We start from the raw sequence: 18,202 nt of genomic DNA, 5'->3' as shown, positions 1-18,202 counted from the left end.
TTACCTTTCCCCAATTCTTGCTTGTGCTCCGTCTCTAATGACCTCTTCGTCGACGGGACGTGAAACTCTTAATCTTGTTCCTTTTCTTATCTGATACTGTTGTTCCCTATGATCGCTGAAATTTTGTGTCATCAATACCATGGAAACATCCTGTGTAGAACAGTACGGCACGGGAATACTGCAGTACTTTCATGATGCATGGTCCTTCTAGGCTCCCACTAAATTTCGTAGTTGACTCTGATACAAACTACTGTGCACGTTATGTTTGCAACAGAGATATGTAAATATCTTATACGAATACAAAATGAGAAGCATCGGGCATAGTTGCACCTACATAATTTAATTATATGTTTGCCTGGATCACAAATATGTTATCAATTGTGGTTCTTGAAGTTTTCCCGGCACAATGAATATTCTATGAGGTTTCAGGATTGCTTTCCACAATATTTCGACTGGCAACCGTTTAGCCATCTTCAGGTGAGTGTTCGCCACTGGAGACTTCTAGTTCACGGTGTCGGCTTTATAGCAGAAACAGGCGCGGAGACGCATGCTCATTGGCGGGCGTCACAGGAACGTCCTCACGCTTTTCGGCCAATGGCCATTTTCAGAAAGACGTGAAAGAGATTGGCACAAAGTACCTCGTCACTGTTATTGGTACAGATTATAAGCGCAAACTGATCAGTGCATGTTTTGAGAAGCACTTGTCGGATAAGAGTTACCTGACACATTCTTGGTTCTTACCACGTTAATATCTATTGATCTTGATCTGGTAGGTCATTACTAATATTTTTCACTGTTTGCCCCTCATCTAGCGAAAAGACTATACAGGGTGGTCCATTGATCGTGACCGGGCCAAATATCTCACGAAATAAGTGTCAAATGAAAAAACTACAAAGAACGAAACTTGTCTAGCCTGAAGGGGGAAACCAGATGGCGCTATGGTTGGCCCGTTACATGGCGCTGCCATAGATCAAACGGACATCAACTGTGTTTTTAGAATATGAACCCCCATTTTTTTATTACATATTCGTGTAGTACGTAAAGAAATTTGAATGTTTTAGTTGGACCACTTTTTTCTGTTTGTGATAGATGGCGCTGTAATAGTCATAAACACATGGCTCACAATTTTAGACGAACAGTTGGTAACAGGTAGGTATTTTAAATGAAAATACAGAACGTAGGTACGTTTGAACATTTTATTTCGGTTGTTCCAATGTGATACATGTACCTTTGTGAGCTTATCATTTCAGAGAACGCATGCTGTTACTGCGTGATTACCTGTAAATACCACATTAATGCAATAAATGTTCAAAATGATGTCCGTCAACATGTATGCATTTAGCAATACGTGTAATGACATTCCTCTCAACAGCGAGTAGTTCGCCTTCCGTAATGTTCGCACATGCATTGACAATGGGCTGACGCATGTTTTCAGGCGTTGTCGGTGGATCACGATAACAAATATCCTTCAGCTTTCCCCACGGAAAGAAATCCGGGGACATTGGATCCGGTGATGTCTGTTGGGCATTTTGATCACAATAGCCATACATCAACACGATATCGACCTTTTCCACAATTGGTAAACGGTCCATTTAACACGGGTAATTTATCACGAAACAAATACCGTCCTCACTGGCGGAATGTTAACATTTTTTTCCCTTGAAGGATCAGGAAAAAATCCAAACTGAAATTCACACATAAAATAAATTTGATTACTTTTCTTTAGGATGGAACTTACCTCGCTATTATTGGAGTGTATCATAAACGTCTGATCGTATCAGATGAGCTATACCCGTCGAAAAGGACGCCTTATAATTTTTTTTCTCTGTGTAAGCCAAGAATGTGTGCATCAGGGATCTTACGGTCCAGCGAGCTCAGCGTAAAGCGAAAAAGTGGAGTGGATGAGGAACACAGCGGCGAGGCAGCCCTGCTTTCGGTACGCGGCAGTGTTTTTCTAAGCACGATGGGGGCGCCGACCTCGGCTGAGCTCGAAGCCTCGACCTTGGGCGGGACAGACTGGCGCATTGAACCGTTGCGACAGTCGTATCGGACAGCGGCTGGGCACTCAATGCGCTTTACGTTATTCCGTCGCTCAAGTTTCGTAACGCCACGTCCGTCTTGAGCTGTGTAACGTCTGTCTGAGTAGATTTCCTCAGTCTTGTGTGACCACTAGCGTCGATTGAGAACGATTATTGGTAGTTCATCTACATATACAGGGTGTTACAAAAAGGTACGGCCAAACTTTCAGGAAACATTCCTCACACACAAAGAAAGAAAATATGTTATGTGGACACGTGTCCGGAAACGCTTACTTTCCATGTTAGAGCTCATTTTATTACTTCTCTTTAAATCACATTAATCATGGAATGGAAACACACAGCAACAGAACGTACCAGCGTGACGTCAAACACTTTGTTACAGGAAATGTTCAAAATGTCCTCCGTTAGCGAGGATACATGCATCCACCCTCCGTCGCATCCCTGATGAGCTGATGCAGCCCTGGAGAATGGCGTATTGTATCACAGCCGTCCACAATACGAGCACGAAGAGTCTCTACATTTGGTACCGGGGTTGCGTAGACAAGACTTTCAAATGCCCCCATAAATGAAAGTCAAGAGGGTTGAGGTCAGGAGAGCGTGGAGGCCATGGAATTGGTCCGCCTTTACCAATCCATCGGTCACCGAATCTGTTGTTGAGAAGCGTACGAACACTTCGACTGAAATGTGCAGGAGCTCCATCGTGCATGAACCACATGTTGTGTCGTACTTGTAAAGGCACATGTTCTAGCAGCACAGGTAGAGTATCAAGTATGAAATCATGGCGGTGAATCGAGGAAGTACAGTACATACTGACGAAACTAAAATGAGCTCTGACATGGAAATTAAGCGTTTCCGGACACATGTCCACATAACATCTTTTCTTTATTTGTGTGTGAGGAATGTTTCCTGAAAGTTTGGCCGTACCTTTTTGTAACACACTGTATAGGGTGTATCATAATGAACAGAAATACTCAACGGGTCAAAATATGCGATAACAGAAGCAAAAACGCAAAAACATTCGAGCAAGCATGGGTCCGCGAACGAACAGTTTTTCAGGTAACTGACATCTCTATGAGATGTTATCCTAGTTAGTACGAATGTGCACTACTGGCCATTCAAATTGCTACACCACGAAAATGACGTGCTACAGACGTATAATTTAACCGACAGGAAGAGGATGCTGTGGTATGCAAATGATTAGCTTTTCAGAGCATTCACACAAGGTTGGCGCCGGTGGCGACACCTACAATGTGCTGGCATGAGGAAAGTTTCCAACCCATTTCTCATACACAAACAGCACTTGACCGGCGTTGCCTGGTGAAACGTTGTTGTGATGTCCCGTGTAAGGAGGAGAAATGCGTACCATAACGTTTCCGACTTTGATAAAGGTCGGATTGTAGTTTATCGCGATTGCGGTTTATCGTATCGCGACATTGCTGCTCGCGTTGGTCGAGATCCAATGACTGTTAGCAGAATATGGAATCGGTGGGTTCAGGAGGGTAATACGGAACGCCGTGCTGCATCCCAACGGTCTCGTTTCACTAGCAGTCGAGATGACAGGCATCTTATCCGCATGACTGTAACGGATCGTGCAGTCACGTTTCGATCCCTGAGTCAACAGATGGAGACGTTTGCAAGACAACAACCATCTGCACGAAAAGTTCGACGACGTTTGTAGCAGCATGGACTATCAGCTCGGAGACCATGGCTGCGGTTACCCTTGACGCTGCATCACAGACAGGAGCGCCTGCGGTGGTGTACTCAACGACGAACCTGGGTGCACGAATGACAAAACGTCATTTTTTCGGATGAATTCAGTTTCTGTTTACAGCATCAAGATGGTCGCATCCGTGTTTGGCGACATCGCGGTGAACGCACACTGGAAGCGTGTATTCGTCATCGCCATACTGGCGTATCACCCGGCGTGATGGTATGGGGTGCCATTGGTTACAGGTCTCGGTCACCTCTTGTTCGCATTGACGGCGCTTTGAACAGTGGACGTTACATTTCAGATGTATTACGACTCGTGCCTCTACCCTTCATTCGATCCTTACGAAACCCTACATTTCAGCAGAATAATGCACGACCGCATGTTGCAAGTCCTGTACGGGCCTTTCTGGATACAGAAAATGTTCGACTGCTGCCCTGGCCAGCACATTCTCCAGATCTCTCACCAATTGAAGACATCTGGTCAATGGTGGCCGAGCAACTGGCTCGTCACAATACGCCAGTCATTACTCTTGATGAACTGTGGTACCGTGTTGAAGCTGCATGGGCAGCTGTACCTGTACACGCCATCCAAGTTCTGTTTGACTCGGTGCCCAGGCGTATCAAGGCCGTTATTACGGCCAGAGGTGGTTGTTGTGGGTACTGATTTCTCAGATTCTATGCACCCAAAGGTCGTTCAACATCAGTCCTCTGGTCTTTTCAGACCAGGGGTCATATTAAATGTGAAGTGCGGAGCATTCCCTTTGATACGGTGGAAGAAACTAAACAGCGAGTTGTACTGTCTTGTCAAGCTTCATGGGTTGATGCAGAGGTGTCTGAAAGATTCGTAATTCATTGCAGAGGCGGAGTGCTGTATTGCATGACACGTGGAACATTTTTAACAGGTGCCATTGTGTAGTAAATTTTAAAATGTGACTTACTGAAATAATATTGTATCTCTTATTACACTAGGCATAGATGAAATGTCAACCCAGTTAGATGGTGACTTTATCTAAAATTTTACATTTCAAATACATTTGTACTGAATTCATACGGAAGTCACTGACGGCTCTTAACCATACCTTCGTAGTAACCTCACAAACGGCTCGTCTGCGGACTCACGTTTACTGGAGCGTTTCTGTTACCGTGCACTCATATCAGGTTTTTTATTTATTACCAGCTAATTCCCTGCATGGGTTGCAAAGCCTCTTTCAACTGTTTTGTAATTTATTGCAAGTAGATAACATAAGCGAAGCAGACCCTTGCATACCATGTGTATTCAGATACAGAGATATGTAAACAGGCAGATTACGGCGCTGCGGTCGGCAACGACTGTATCAGATAACAAGTGTCTAGCGTAATTGTTAAGATTGGTTACCACTGCTACAATGGCAGGTTATCGAGATTTAAGTGAGTTTGAACGTGGTGTTAAAGTCGGCGCACGAGCGTTAGGACACATCACCGTGGTCGCGATGAAGTGGCGATTTTCCCGTACGACCATTTCACTAATCATCATCGGTATGAGCTTTCGGAGCTGAAGGCCCACTCCTATACCTTCGATGACTGCACGACACAAAGCTTTACGCGTCGCCTGGGCCCGTCAGCACCGGCACTGGACTGTTGATGACTGGAAACATGTTGCCTTGTCGCACGGGTCTCGTTGCAAATTTTATCGAGCGGATGGACGTGTATGGGTATGGAGACAACGTCATGAATTCATGGACCCTGCATGTCAGCAGCGGACTGTTCAAGCTGGTGGAGGCTCTGTAATGGTGTGGGGCACGTGCAGCTGGAGTGATATGGGACCCCTGATACGTCTAGATACGAGTCTGAGAGGTGACACGCACGTAAGCATTCCGTCTGATCACCTGCATCCATTCACGTCCATTGTGAATTCCGACGGACTTGATCAATTACAGCAGGGCAGTGCGACACCTCACACGTCCAGAATTGCTACAGATTGGCTCCAGGAACACTCTTCTGAGTTTAAACATTTCCTCTGGCCACCAAACTCCCCAGACATGAACATTATTGAGTATATCTGGGGTGCCTTGCAACATGCTGTTCAGAAGAAATTTCCACCCCCTCGTACTCTTACGGCTTTATAGACAGCCCTGCAGGATTCATGGTGTCAGTTCCCTCCAGAACTACTTCAGACATTAGTCGAGACCACACCACATCATGTAGCGGCACTTCTGTGTGCTCGCGGGGGCCCTATACGATATTAGGCAGGTGTACCAGTTTCTTTGGCTCTTCAGTGTATGTGAATACGTTTATTAAAGTGCTTAGAAATATACAGTATTTTTCGTCTTTCTGTCTTGGCATACCATTGTGCAATATTATACGGTTCCATTTCCGTGTCAAGAGACACAAACATGTGTTAACTTATTACAGCACAACTCGCGACAGAGCAGTTGCATCGATGTGCCGCTTGGAGTAGAAGCAGCGTATTGACCAAGGTCAAAGATATTGTGCCTACGCAAGCCTGCATGGTTGCCACATCTTGCCAAGACAATCAGTCTCATTACTTTACTGTCGCACCTCGTATGTTTGAATGCAGTGTACTCGCCGGTCAACGTTGTAGTGACACTGCATTCCTGCTCCATATGCAACTTTTCTGGGGTGCTTTCGACTCTGACTTCATTTTTATGGATGACAGTGCACAATCGCGTCCAACAGCGCAGGGGAAGAGCTCTTGGAACCAGAGGATATTCGGCGAATGGACTATTCTATCCGCATCCCGACTTAATTGCCATCCGACACGTGTGGGATGCGTTGGAGGGACGTGTTGCAGTACGTCCACATGCACCAAGGATCATCCAGCAACTGCCAACAGTGCTGGTGGAGGAATGGAACGCCTACCACAAGAAGTCCTTACAGAACTGACAACCAGCTTGTGAACACATTGCAGGGCATGTATTGCCATCCACGGTGCTCGCACACTTTTTTAAGAACTACATCCCGATGTGTAATGTCCAGAGGACCATTATTAGTCTCGGTGACTTCAGTGCAATTCTTGCCATTTTCGTTCGTCTCATTGAGTATCTCTTTCAGTTACCTTTGTTAGTGTACTGTAGCAGTTCTTTCTATGTATGGACCAAGTTTCATCGAACTGTTACCTGGAAGTGATACATTATGCGGAAGTTACTTTCCTCCTTAAGTTTTGCACACCACAGTATATTCTACATAAAGACGTACAGTATATACGTCCATTTTAAAGGGGAAAAAATGTAAAGTTCGCTATGACGCAAGACACCAATGATTTGGAAGTGGACATAGGGATAGGTTATAATAACACAAGTAGTTCATTATAGTAGAATGCCTGAGTGGTAGTTGTTGATGGAAAACTTGCAGTTCATTCTGCTTATTCCATATGACTCCTTGCGTCCTTGCGGTATGTGGCGGAGGGTGTTTCAATCTTCTCCCTTCCCTCACCTCTTCCCTCAACCATCTTTCTTCCCAGTTTCATTCGCAAACGGTGCAATGGAAGAACGATTATATCGATAAGCCGCCCTGTGACATCAAATGTCTCCGATTTCACTGACACGGTAATTCAAAAAAAATGGCTTAGAGCACTATGGGACTTAACATCTGAGGTCATCGCTCCTCTAGAACTTAGAACTACTTAAATCTAACTAACGTAAGGACAACACACACATCCATGCCCGAGGCAGGATTCGAACCTGCGACCATAGGGGTCGCGCGGTTCCAGACTGAAGCGGCTAGAACCGCTCGGGCACCACGGCCGGCGACACGGTAATTTCTCGGGTATTACATTACAATGTACATTCTCGGAACTTCGACTATAAACTTCACCATGTTTCTCAACGCATCTCTTATAATGTCGGCCACTGGATTTTGACGAGAATGTTCTGACGCTCTTGCTCTTACTAAACGAATCCTCGATGAAACAAGGCGTCCTTTTTTGGACTTTCTCTACTTCCACTACTAATTCTACATGGTAAGACTCACAGACTGAGGACTGGTACTCAGTATCAAGATGCTAGGGATACACACGGACGAAAGGTGAAGGATTTTTGTGAGAATGACGAAGGAGGACTACTCACTTATCAGAAAGGGTCTTCAACCAGAAATATCCGTAAGGTAAAGTAGAAGGGTCCTTGTCCCTCTGAAGACCTATTCTAAGTTCGTTTCCGTGAGCTAACTGGATATCGCTCTTTTTTACAATACAGATTTGCGGCCTATCTGTTACGCCCACTATTTAAACAAGCATGTACTGCATTCTCTTTCCTTGTATAGGCTCACTGTCCTTTAACAGTACAACATGGTGCGGATTCTGTGACGCTGAGCAATCTTACAGTGCCCATTCGACGACCATTTAATTAATCTCTTTCGTTGAGAAATTACAAACTTTTTATTGAACAAAAGACTTCATTTACCTTAACAGAACCCACGTAATTATTCTAATTCATAGTTTCAGGTTGACTAACACCAATTATCACCCGCTGACTGTGTGGTCGTCAGTTAGTACATTATCGTGGTACATACTGTGCATAACTTTTGATCTTTCTAGATTTAGAACCATCTGGGAATCTATTCACTAGGCCGAAATCATACGATATCATTGGATTAAGTGAAAATATTTTTCTCAGATGTAAGCACGGTATTTGCGAAATGTTAAATGTTTGATGCTACAGCTTGTACTAGCTACCAAATCGGAAAGAAGTGCTATCCAAAAGTTAGACGTTTTCGAGAAATCTCCAAAATTTAAATTATGCGCACTGATGCGTTTGACAGCACTGGTTAGACGCCCTATAAACCTTTCATCAATAATAATATTGTAGTAAGGTTACCAGCCAGCCCGCCCGGTTAGCCGTGCGGTCTAACGCACTGCTTTCTTGGCGGGAAGGCGTGCCCGTCCCCGGCACGAATCCGCTCGGCGGATTAGTGTCGAGGTCCGGTGTGCCGGCCAGTCTGTGGATGGTTTTTAAGGCGGTTTTCCATCTGCTTCGGCGAATGCGGTCTCGTTCCCGTTATTCCGCCTCAGTTACACTGTGTCGGTGATTGCTGCGCAAACACTTTCTCCACTTACGCGCACACCATCATTACTCTACAACGCAAACATTGGGGTTACACTCGTCTGGTGTGAGACGTTCCCGGGGGATCCACTGGGGACCGAACCGCACAATAAGGGTTCGGTGTGGGGCGGCGGTGGGGTTAGTGGAGTACAGGGTTATTACAAATGATTGAAGCGATTTCACAGCTCTACAATAACTTTATTATTTGAGATATTTTCACAATGCTTTGCACACACATACAAAAACTCAAAAAGTTTTTTTAGGCATTCACAAATGTTCGATATGTGCTCCTTTAGTGATTCGGCAGACATCAAGCCGATAGCCGATAATCAAGTTCCTCCCACACTCGGCGCAGCATGTCCCCATCAATGAGTTTGAAAGCATCGTTGATGCGATCTCGCAGTTCTGGCACGTTTCTTGGTAGAGGAGGTTTAAATACTGAATCTTTCACATAACCCCACAGAAAGAAATCGCATGGGGTTAAGTCGGGAAAGCGTGGAGGCCATGACATGAATTGCTGATCATGATCTCCAACACGACCGATCCATCGGTTTTCCAGTCTCCTGTTTAAGAAATGCCGAACATCATGATGGAAGTGCGGTGGAGCACCATCCTGTTGAAAGATGAAGTCGGCGCTGTCGGTTTCTAGCTGTGGCATGAGCCAATTTTCCAGCATGTCCAGTACACGTGTCCTGTAACGTTTTTTTCACAGAAGAAAAAGGGGCCGTAAACTTTAAACCGTGAGATTGCACAAAACACGTTAACTTTTGGTGAATTGCAAATTTGCTGCACGAATGCGTGAGGATTCTCTACCGCCCAGATTCGCACATTGTGTCTGTTCACTTCACCATTAAGAAAAAATGTTGCTTCATCATGAAAACAAGTTTCACACTGAACGCATCCTCTTCCATGAGCTGTTGCAACCGCGCCGAAAATTCAAAGCGTTTGACTTTGTCATCGGGTTTCAGGGCTTGTAGCAATTGTAAACGGTAAGGCTTCTGCTTTAGCCTTTTCCGTAAGATTTTCCAAACCGTCGGCTGTGGTACGTTTAGCTCCCTGCTTGCTTTATTCGTCGACTTCCGCGGGCTACGCGTGAAACTTGCCCGCACGCGTTCAACCGTTTCTTCGCTCACTGCAGGCCGACCCGTTGATTTCCCCTTACAGAGGCATCCATAAGCTTTAAACTGCTCATACCATCGCCGAATGGAGTCAGCAGTTGGTGGATCTTTGTTGAACTTCGTCCTGAAGTGTCGTTGCACTGTTATGACTGACTGATGTAAGTGCATTTCAAGCACGACATACGCTTTCTCGGCTCCTGCCGCCATTTTGTCTCACTGCGCTCTCGAGCGCTCTGGCGGCAGAAACCTGAAGTGCGGCTCCAGCCGAACAAAACTTTATGAGTTTTTCTACGTATCTGTAGCGTGTCGTGACCATATGTCAATGAATGGAGCTAGAGTGAATTTATGAAATCGCTTCAATCATTTGTAATAGCCCTGTACTGTAGCCGTTGTGGAGTTGTGAACCACTGAGGGCTACGGGAGGGACGATGTTTCTCCGTCGTTCCTAGGTCCCCAGTTCCATACAATACAATACAATACAATACAAGGTCACCCGTTCAAAAATGGTTCAAATGCCTCTCTGCACTATGGGACTTAACTGCTGAGGTCATCAGTCCCCTAGAACTTAGAACTACTTAAACCTAACTAACCTAAGGACGTCACACACATCTATGCCCGAGGCAGGATTCGAACCTGCGACCGTAGCGGTCGCGTGTTTCCAGACTGTAGCGCCTAGAACCGCTCGGCCACTCCGGCCGGCCAAGGTCACCCGTCTGAGTCGTTGGACATATATTTGAAGAACATGTTACTGCTGTCGTGTTTCGGCTACTATACGGCTGGTTGGCTGTTGGGCTATTAAGAACAGTGGACCAGTATAAAATTTTGTTTTAAAATTCAGAAACTCAAGACATATTAAGGCAATTGTCTGCTTAAAGCGTTGCAGGTCAGGCATAAACTTAGTTTGGTACAAGCCAGGTATTCACAAAATGGCAGAAACTCTGGAAGACGTGTCTGTACTCCCAAGTGTGAAATGGAAATTTGTGGTAAGTTCCTATGGGACCAAACTTCTAAGGTCATCTGTCCCTAGGCTTACACAGTACTTAATCTGACTTAAACTAACTTACGCTAGGGGCAACACACACACCCAAGCCCGAGGGAGGACTCGAACCTCCGAAGGGAAAGCCGCGCGAACCTTGGCAAAGCGCCTGAGACCACGCGGCTACCCCGCGCGGCGCACAATTTTGAAGACGGAACGATGTATACAGATACGGCTTAGCGGTTGATGTTAATACATTTCGGTAACTGGATGTCAGCTTGAGAGTAAAATGAACAATAATGACTTATAACTCTTTTTAGGTGTAGCAATGCTAACATCATACGAAAGGGATGGAATGTTGTCGTTGTTGTCGTCGTTTTCGTGGCCTTCAGTGCGACGACTGGTTTGATGTGGCTTTTCAGGCTAATGTATTCTGTGCAAGACTTTCAAATCCGCAGAATTACCACAATCTACATCAATTTGAACCTCGTGACTGTAATCGAGCGTTGGTCTCTATATGTAACTTGCATCCTTCACACCTCTTTCCATTGCCAAATTGCTGATCTCTTTTTTTTTGTGCCATAAATTTCGTTCCTCCCCATTTCGATTCGTGGCTCGTAATTAGGTAGCAGGCATAAAATACAGAAAGGGAAAGGTTATTTACAACTTGTACGAAAATCAGACTGCAGTTATAACAGTCGAAGAACATGGAAGGGAAGAAATAGTTGAGAAGAAAGTGAGACAGGGCTGTAGCCTACACCCTATGTTATTGAATCTTAGCATTGACCAAGCAGTAAAGGAAACCAAGGAGAAATATGAAGAGAGCCTTAAAGCTCAAAGATGGAAATAAAAATTTTGAGTTTTGTCGGAAAGGACTTGGAAGGCATTTGCACGAAATGGATAGTGTCTCGGAAAGACGTTATAAAATGAACACCCACTGAAGTAAAATAAAGACAGTGGAATGTTGTCGAATTAAGGGAATTAGCTTATAAAATGAGAAACTCAAATTGATAGATGAGTTTGGTATTTGGGCAACAAAATAACTGACAACGGCCGAAGCAAAGAGGATATAAAATACAAACTGGCTGTAACAGTAAAGGAATTTATGAAAAATGCGAGATTCTTAACATCTAATACAAATTTAAGACTTAGGAATTTTTTTCTGGAGGTGTTTGTCTGGATTATAGCCTAGTACGGAAGTGAAATATGGAAGATAAGCAGCTGCGACAAGAAGAGAATAGAAGCTTTTGAAATATGGAGTCACAGAGAAATGTTGATAGGACACATCCGGAGACAAGAAGGGACCTATAATTTGCAAACGGAGGAAAGTATGAGGGGTAAAAACTATAGAAGGAGACCAACAGATGAATACAGTAAGCAGAATCAGATAGATGCAGGCTGCAGTAGTTATGCTGAAATGGAGATGCTTAAACAGGGCGGAGGAGAGTGGAGGGCTGAGTCAGACCAGTCTTCAGACTGAAAACCACAACAAAAATCTCTTGAGCAGTTATCCTATTTATCCATCTAATCTTCAGCATTTTGCTATAGCACCACATTTAAAAAGCTTCTATTATCTTCTTGCCTGAACTGTTTAACGTCCACATTGTCCTTCTGTACAACGCTGTAACCAACACACATACCATCAAAAAAATAAATTTGTATTAGGTGTTAACAAATTTCTCTGTTTCAGAAAAGTTTTCCTCGCAGTTGCCAGTCTGATTTGTATATTCTCTTTACTTCACCCATTGTCAGTTACGTGGTTTGGTCAAAAATATGGCGACACCACGAGATATGGATGCATGAAGATAAATGTACATTCTAGCCGAGGCTGCAGGCTGTGTTGTTGTATTTGACGAGTAACGGATCTGACGGATCTGTGTAATGTTCTCAAATGGGCTCTGAGCACTATGGGACTTAACTTCTGAGGTCATCAGTCCCCTAGAACTTAGAACTACTTAAACCTAACCAACCTAAGGACATCACACACATCCATGCTCGAGGCAGTATTCGAATCTGCGACCGTAGTGGTCGCGCGGTTCCAGACTGTAGCGCCTAGAACCGCTCGTCCACCAGGGCCGGCTAATGTTCTCAATACATTGCAAGTGTCAGCCGCGCTCATAACAGTGTTCTGTGTAGGTGTGAGTGCATTACGTCGTAGCTGAGTGACTTCGGACGTGGGTAAATTGTTGGTGTTCTTATTGTGGGCGCTTCAGTAAGCAAGGTAGCCAAAATGTCTGGTGTTTCAAGAGGCATCAAATCGATGATTTAGACCGCATACAGGCTGAAAAGCATGCGTTAGTTCACAAAGTGGACTATAGTATGTGGTGAGTATCGTTACAAGCGGTCATAAATAAGGATTGTGACGTAAAATAAAGAGGACATCAGCTACAAAAATTACAGCAGAACTGAACGTCACATTTCCGAACCCTCTCAGCACCAAAATAAAATGTTCAAATGTCGTGAATTCCTAAGGGACCAAACTGCTTAGGTCATAGGTCCCTAGACTTACACACTACGTAAACTAACTTAAAATATATGAAGATAGTATCTGTTCCCGAAAGAACAGATACCATTGATGACCGTGCAGCTTCTACAGAATGAAATGATAATTAGATCGAAACCCTTAGCTGCCGACAGGTGTTGATATACATCAAAGGACACAATTGAAAATGTGTGCCCCGACCGGGACTCGAACCCGGGATCTCCTGCTTATATGGCAGACACTCTATCCATCTGAGCCACCGAGGGCACAGAGGATAGTGCGATGTGTATCAACACCTGTCGGCAGCTAAGGGTTTCGATTTAACTATCATTTCATTCTAGAGAAGCAGCACGGTCATCTACGCTATCCGTTCTTTCGGGAACAGATACTATCTTCATATAGTTAAAGGCTACCTGGCCATTGACCTTCTTCTGTGCGAATGCACAGGCTTTGCCCGAACTCTTACGGGATTCGGCAGCTTAGTCTGCCGCGAATAATGAGTGAATGGGCAAATATCTATAAGGAGCATTACGACTGTAGGTTGTGGACAGTTGGGAATGTGAGTCTCTCGGGAAGCGAGCAAGGGATAAGTCCCTGCAGTCGCACCATCATCTGTGCCCTCGGTGTCTCAGATGGATAGAGTGTGTGCTATGTAAGCAGGAGATCCCGGGTTCGAGTACCGGTCGGGACACACATTTTCAACTGTCCCCTTTCATGTGTATCAACACCTGCCGGCAGCTAAGGTTTCGATTTAATTATCATTGGGCCGGCCGGGGTGTCCGAGCGGTTCTAGGCGCTACAATCTGGAACCGCGCGACCGCTACGGTCGCAGGTTCGAATCCTGCCTCGGGCATGGATGTGTGTGATGTCCTTAGGTTAGTTAGTTTTAGTAGTTCTAAGTTCTAGGGGGACTGATGACCTCAGAAGTTAAGTCCCATAGTGCTCTGAGCCATTTGAACCACTTGAATAATTATCATTTAACTTAAACTAACTTATGCTAAGAACAATACACACACCCATGCCTGAGGGAGGCCTCTAACCTCCGGCGGGACGGGCCGCGCAGTCCGCGACATGACGCCTCACACCGTACGGCCACTTCGCGCGGCACCAAAATAACACGAAGGGAGCTCTATGAACGCGTTATTGCAGGACCAGCTGGAATTCCAACGCCAATAATCAGAGAAACGTGAAATCGAACCCATAAAACCTGGATCCTGTGGCAATGGGAGAATGTCATTTGGTAGGGTGGGTCTTGTTGCACGTTCTGCACGTTATCTCCAACTTCTGGCCGAGTTCACGTCGCAAGAGTGAAACATGGTGGCTTTTCGGCGATACTTCGGGCGGCCGTATAATGGTCTTCCATGGGATCCAAGGTTACTCTGCAGAGTGCATTACTGCCAAGGATTACGTGACCATTTTGGCCCATCAGGTCCATCCCATGGTACACTGTTTGTTTTCCAGTGGTGATGCTATGTTCCAAGACGAGAGGACCCGTGTTCACACCGTTCGGATCGTCCAGTACTACCGAGCGAGGTGGCGCAGTGGTTAGCACACTGGACTCGCATTCGGGAGGACGACGGTTCAATCCCGTCTCCGGCCATCCTGATTTAGGTTTTCCGTGATTTCCCTAAATCGCTTCAGGCAAATGCCGGGATGGTTCCTGTGAAAGGGCACGGCCGATTTCCTTGCCCATCCTTTCCTCACCCGAGCTTGCGCTCCGTCTCTAATGACCTCGTTGTCGACGGGACGTTAAACACTAATCTCCTCCTCCTCGTCCAGTACTAATTTTGTTAGTACGAGGATGAACTGTTGCATCTCTGCAAGCTATCATAGTCACCAGATCTTAATATTATTGAGCTCTTTGTAGTCTACTTTGAAGAGAAGGGTGCGTGATCGCTGTCCACCTCCATCATCATTAGCTGAACTTCCCGCTATTGTTCAGGGAGGGTGGTATATGATTCCCTTGAAAACTCTACAGAATCTTTATTTACCCATTCCGAGAAGGCTGGAAGCTTTTTGGGATGCCAATGGTTTTCCTATACCGTATTAGGAATGGTAATTTTTGGTATTCCCATATTTTTGTTCACCCGTTGTACACCGGACGGAAAAAAATCTCACCATCAAGAAGTAATTGTGTGACATAAAAGAAAGTTGGTAGGTGTGTTTCTACATCTGAAAAATGATGTCTATTCCAATTTCGCGCCAATCGCGTAAGAGCGGCGCTAGTAACGCTACTACTAAGGATACAAATCAGGTTTGCTTTAAAAACAGGCCGTGACGGTCGTGAGCGTCAATTACCTTTGGGACTGGACTTAGTGGGATGATGATAGTCAAGAATACCTTTGAGGCGGCAAAGGCGCTATTATTAACAGCTCACTGAGTTTAAACGAGGAAGTGTAACAGGACTACGGGAAACTGGAAGTTCCTTCTGCGATATTGCCGAAAGGTTTTAGAGGAATATAGCCACTGTACTTGATTGCTGGTAGCGGTGGTCACGAAAACGTACGATCACAAGAAGACTGGGCTCCGGACAGCAACGTGGCACTACCAAGAGGAAAGGACATCTTGTTCGGAGTACGGCTCTGACGCATCGTACTGCATCTGCAGCAGCAATTTGAGTAGCAGTTGGCATCACACTAACGTAACGAACTGCTACTAATCGGATACTTCAAGGACAGTTCCACTGGCCCCAAACCAGTAGTGTCAAGCGAAGCCGGCCACTGTGACCGAGCGGTTCTAGGCGCTTCAGTCCGGAACCGCGCTGCTGCTACGGTCACAGGATCAAATCCTGCCTCAGGCATGGACGTGTGTGATGTCCTTAGGTTAGTTAGGTTTAAGTAATTCTAAGTCTAGGGGACTGATGACCTCAGATGTTAAGTCCCATAGTGCTTAGAGCCATTTGAACCAATTGGGGTCAAGCGAGAACTCATTGCAGGGCAGGATGGAGGTCTGTTGTGTTTTCTGATGAAAGCAGTTTCTGCCTTGGTGCAATTGATGGCCATGTGTTGGTTAGAATGAGAACAGTTGAGGGTCCGCAACCAATCTGTCTGCGTGCTAGGCACACTGAACCTACACCTGGAGTTATGGTCTGAGGTGCAATTTCGTACGAAGGCAATCAATTTATTCGACCTGCTGTGCTGTCATTCATGAACAGGATTCCAGGGGATGTTCTCCAGCAGAATAGCGCTCGCCCATATACAGCTGTTGTAGCCCAACATGCTCTACAGAGTGTCGTCATTTTGCCTTGACCTGCTCGATCACCATATCTTTCTCCAATCGAGCACATATGGAACGTCATCGGACGACACCTACAGCGTTATTCACAAACAGCATTAACCGCCCCTCTGTTGACCGACCAAGTGCAATAGGCATAGAACTATATCCCACAAACTGACATCCGGCACCTTAACAACACAATGCATACATGTTTGCTTGCTTGCAACATTCCGGCTGTTACATCGGTTGTTAATCCAGCATTTCACAATAGCGATGACTTATCTCGCTCTTACATTAACCTGTGAGCTTTCAATGTTAGCCGGCCGTGGTGGCCGAGCGGTTCTTGGCGCTACAGTCTGGAACCGCGTGACCGCTACGGTCGCAGGTCCGAATCCTGCCTCGGGCATGTATTTGTTTGAGGTCCTTAGGTTAGTTAGGTTTAAGTAGTTCTAAGTTCTAGGGGACTGATGACCTCAGAAGCTAAGTCCCATAGTGCTCAGAGCAATTTGAACCATTTTTCAATTTTAATCACTTAAATACACTACTGGCCATTAAAATTGCTAAACCAAGAAGAAATGCAGATGATAAACGGGTATTCATTGGACAAATATATTATACTGGAACTGACATGTGGTTACATTTTCACGCAATTTGGGTGCATAGATCCTGAAAAATCAATACCCAGAACAACCACCTCTGCCCCTAATAACGGCCTTGATACGCCTGGGCATTGAGTCATACAGAGCTTGGATGGCGTGTACAGGTACAGCTGCCCATGCAGCTTCAACACGATACCACAGTTCATCAAGAATAGTGACGCGTATTGTGACGAGCCAGTTGCTCGGCCACCATTGACCAGACGTTTTCAATTGGTGAGAGACCCGGAGAATGTGCTGGCCATGGCAGCAGTGGAACATTTTCTGTATGCAGAAAGGCCTGAACAGGACCTGCAACATGCGGTCGTGCATCATCCTGCTGAAATGTAGGGTTTCGCAGGGATCGAATGAAGGGTAGAGGCACGGGTCGTAACAGATCTGAAATGTAACGTCCACTGTTCAAAGTGCCGTAAATGCGAACAAGAGGTGAACGAGACGTGTAACCAATGGCACCCCATACCATCACGCCGGGTGATACGCCAGTATGGCGATCAAGAATACACGCTTCCAATGTGTGTTCACCGCGATGTCGCCAAACACGGATGCACCATCATGATGCTGTAAACAGAACCTGGATTCATATGAAAAAATGACGTTTTGCCATTCGTACACCCAGGTTCGTCGTTGAGTACACCATCGCAGGCGCTCCCAACTGTGATGCACGGTCAAGGGTAACTGCAACCATGGTCTCCGAGCTGACAGTCCATGCCGCTGCAAACGTCGTCGAACTGTTCATGCAGATGGTTGCTGTCTTGCAAACGTCCCCATCAGGGATCGAGTCGTGGCTGCACGATCCGTTACAGCCATGCGGATAAGATGCCTGTCATCTCGACTGCTAGTGATACGAGGTTGTTGGGATCCAGCACGGCGTTCCGTATTACCGTCCTAAACCCACCGATTCTATATTCTGCTAACAGTCATTGGATCTCGACCAATGTGAGCAGGGTGTCGCGATACGATAAACCGCAA

The 18,202-nt window shown here is 45.6% G+C and overlaps 1 protein-coding gene and 1 non-coding gene across 2 annotated transcripts in view; both read right to left on the bottom strand.

The window, feature by feature from the left end:
• The window catches only part of LOC126089903 (uncharacterized), a 68,332-nt gene that overhangs the window by 20,622 nt on the left and 29,508 nt on the right, over positions 1-18,202 (bottom strand). The gene's annotated exons all lie outside the window — the stretch shown is intronic.
• On the bottom strand, positions 13,554-13,628 carry Trnai-uau (transfer RNA isoleucine (anticodon UAU)). The gene has a single exon. It is a non-coding gene; the product is annotated as a tRNA-Ile (tRNA).

This window comes from Schistocerca cancellata, chromosome 1, assembly GCF_023864275.1.
Source record: "Schistocerca cancellata isolate TAMUIC-IGC-003103 chromosome 1, iqSchCanc2.1, whole genome shotgun sequence".
Lineage (NCBI taxonomy): Eukaryota > Metazoa > Arthropoda > Insecta > Orthoptera > Acrididae > Schistocerca > Schistocerca cancellata.
This window is presented reverse-complemented; position numbering and strand designations above follow the sequence as displayed.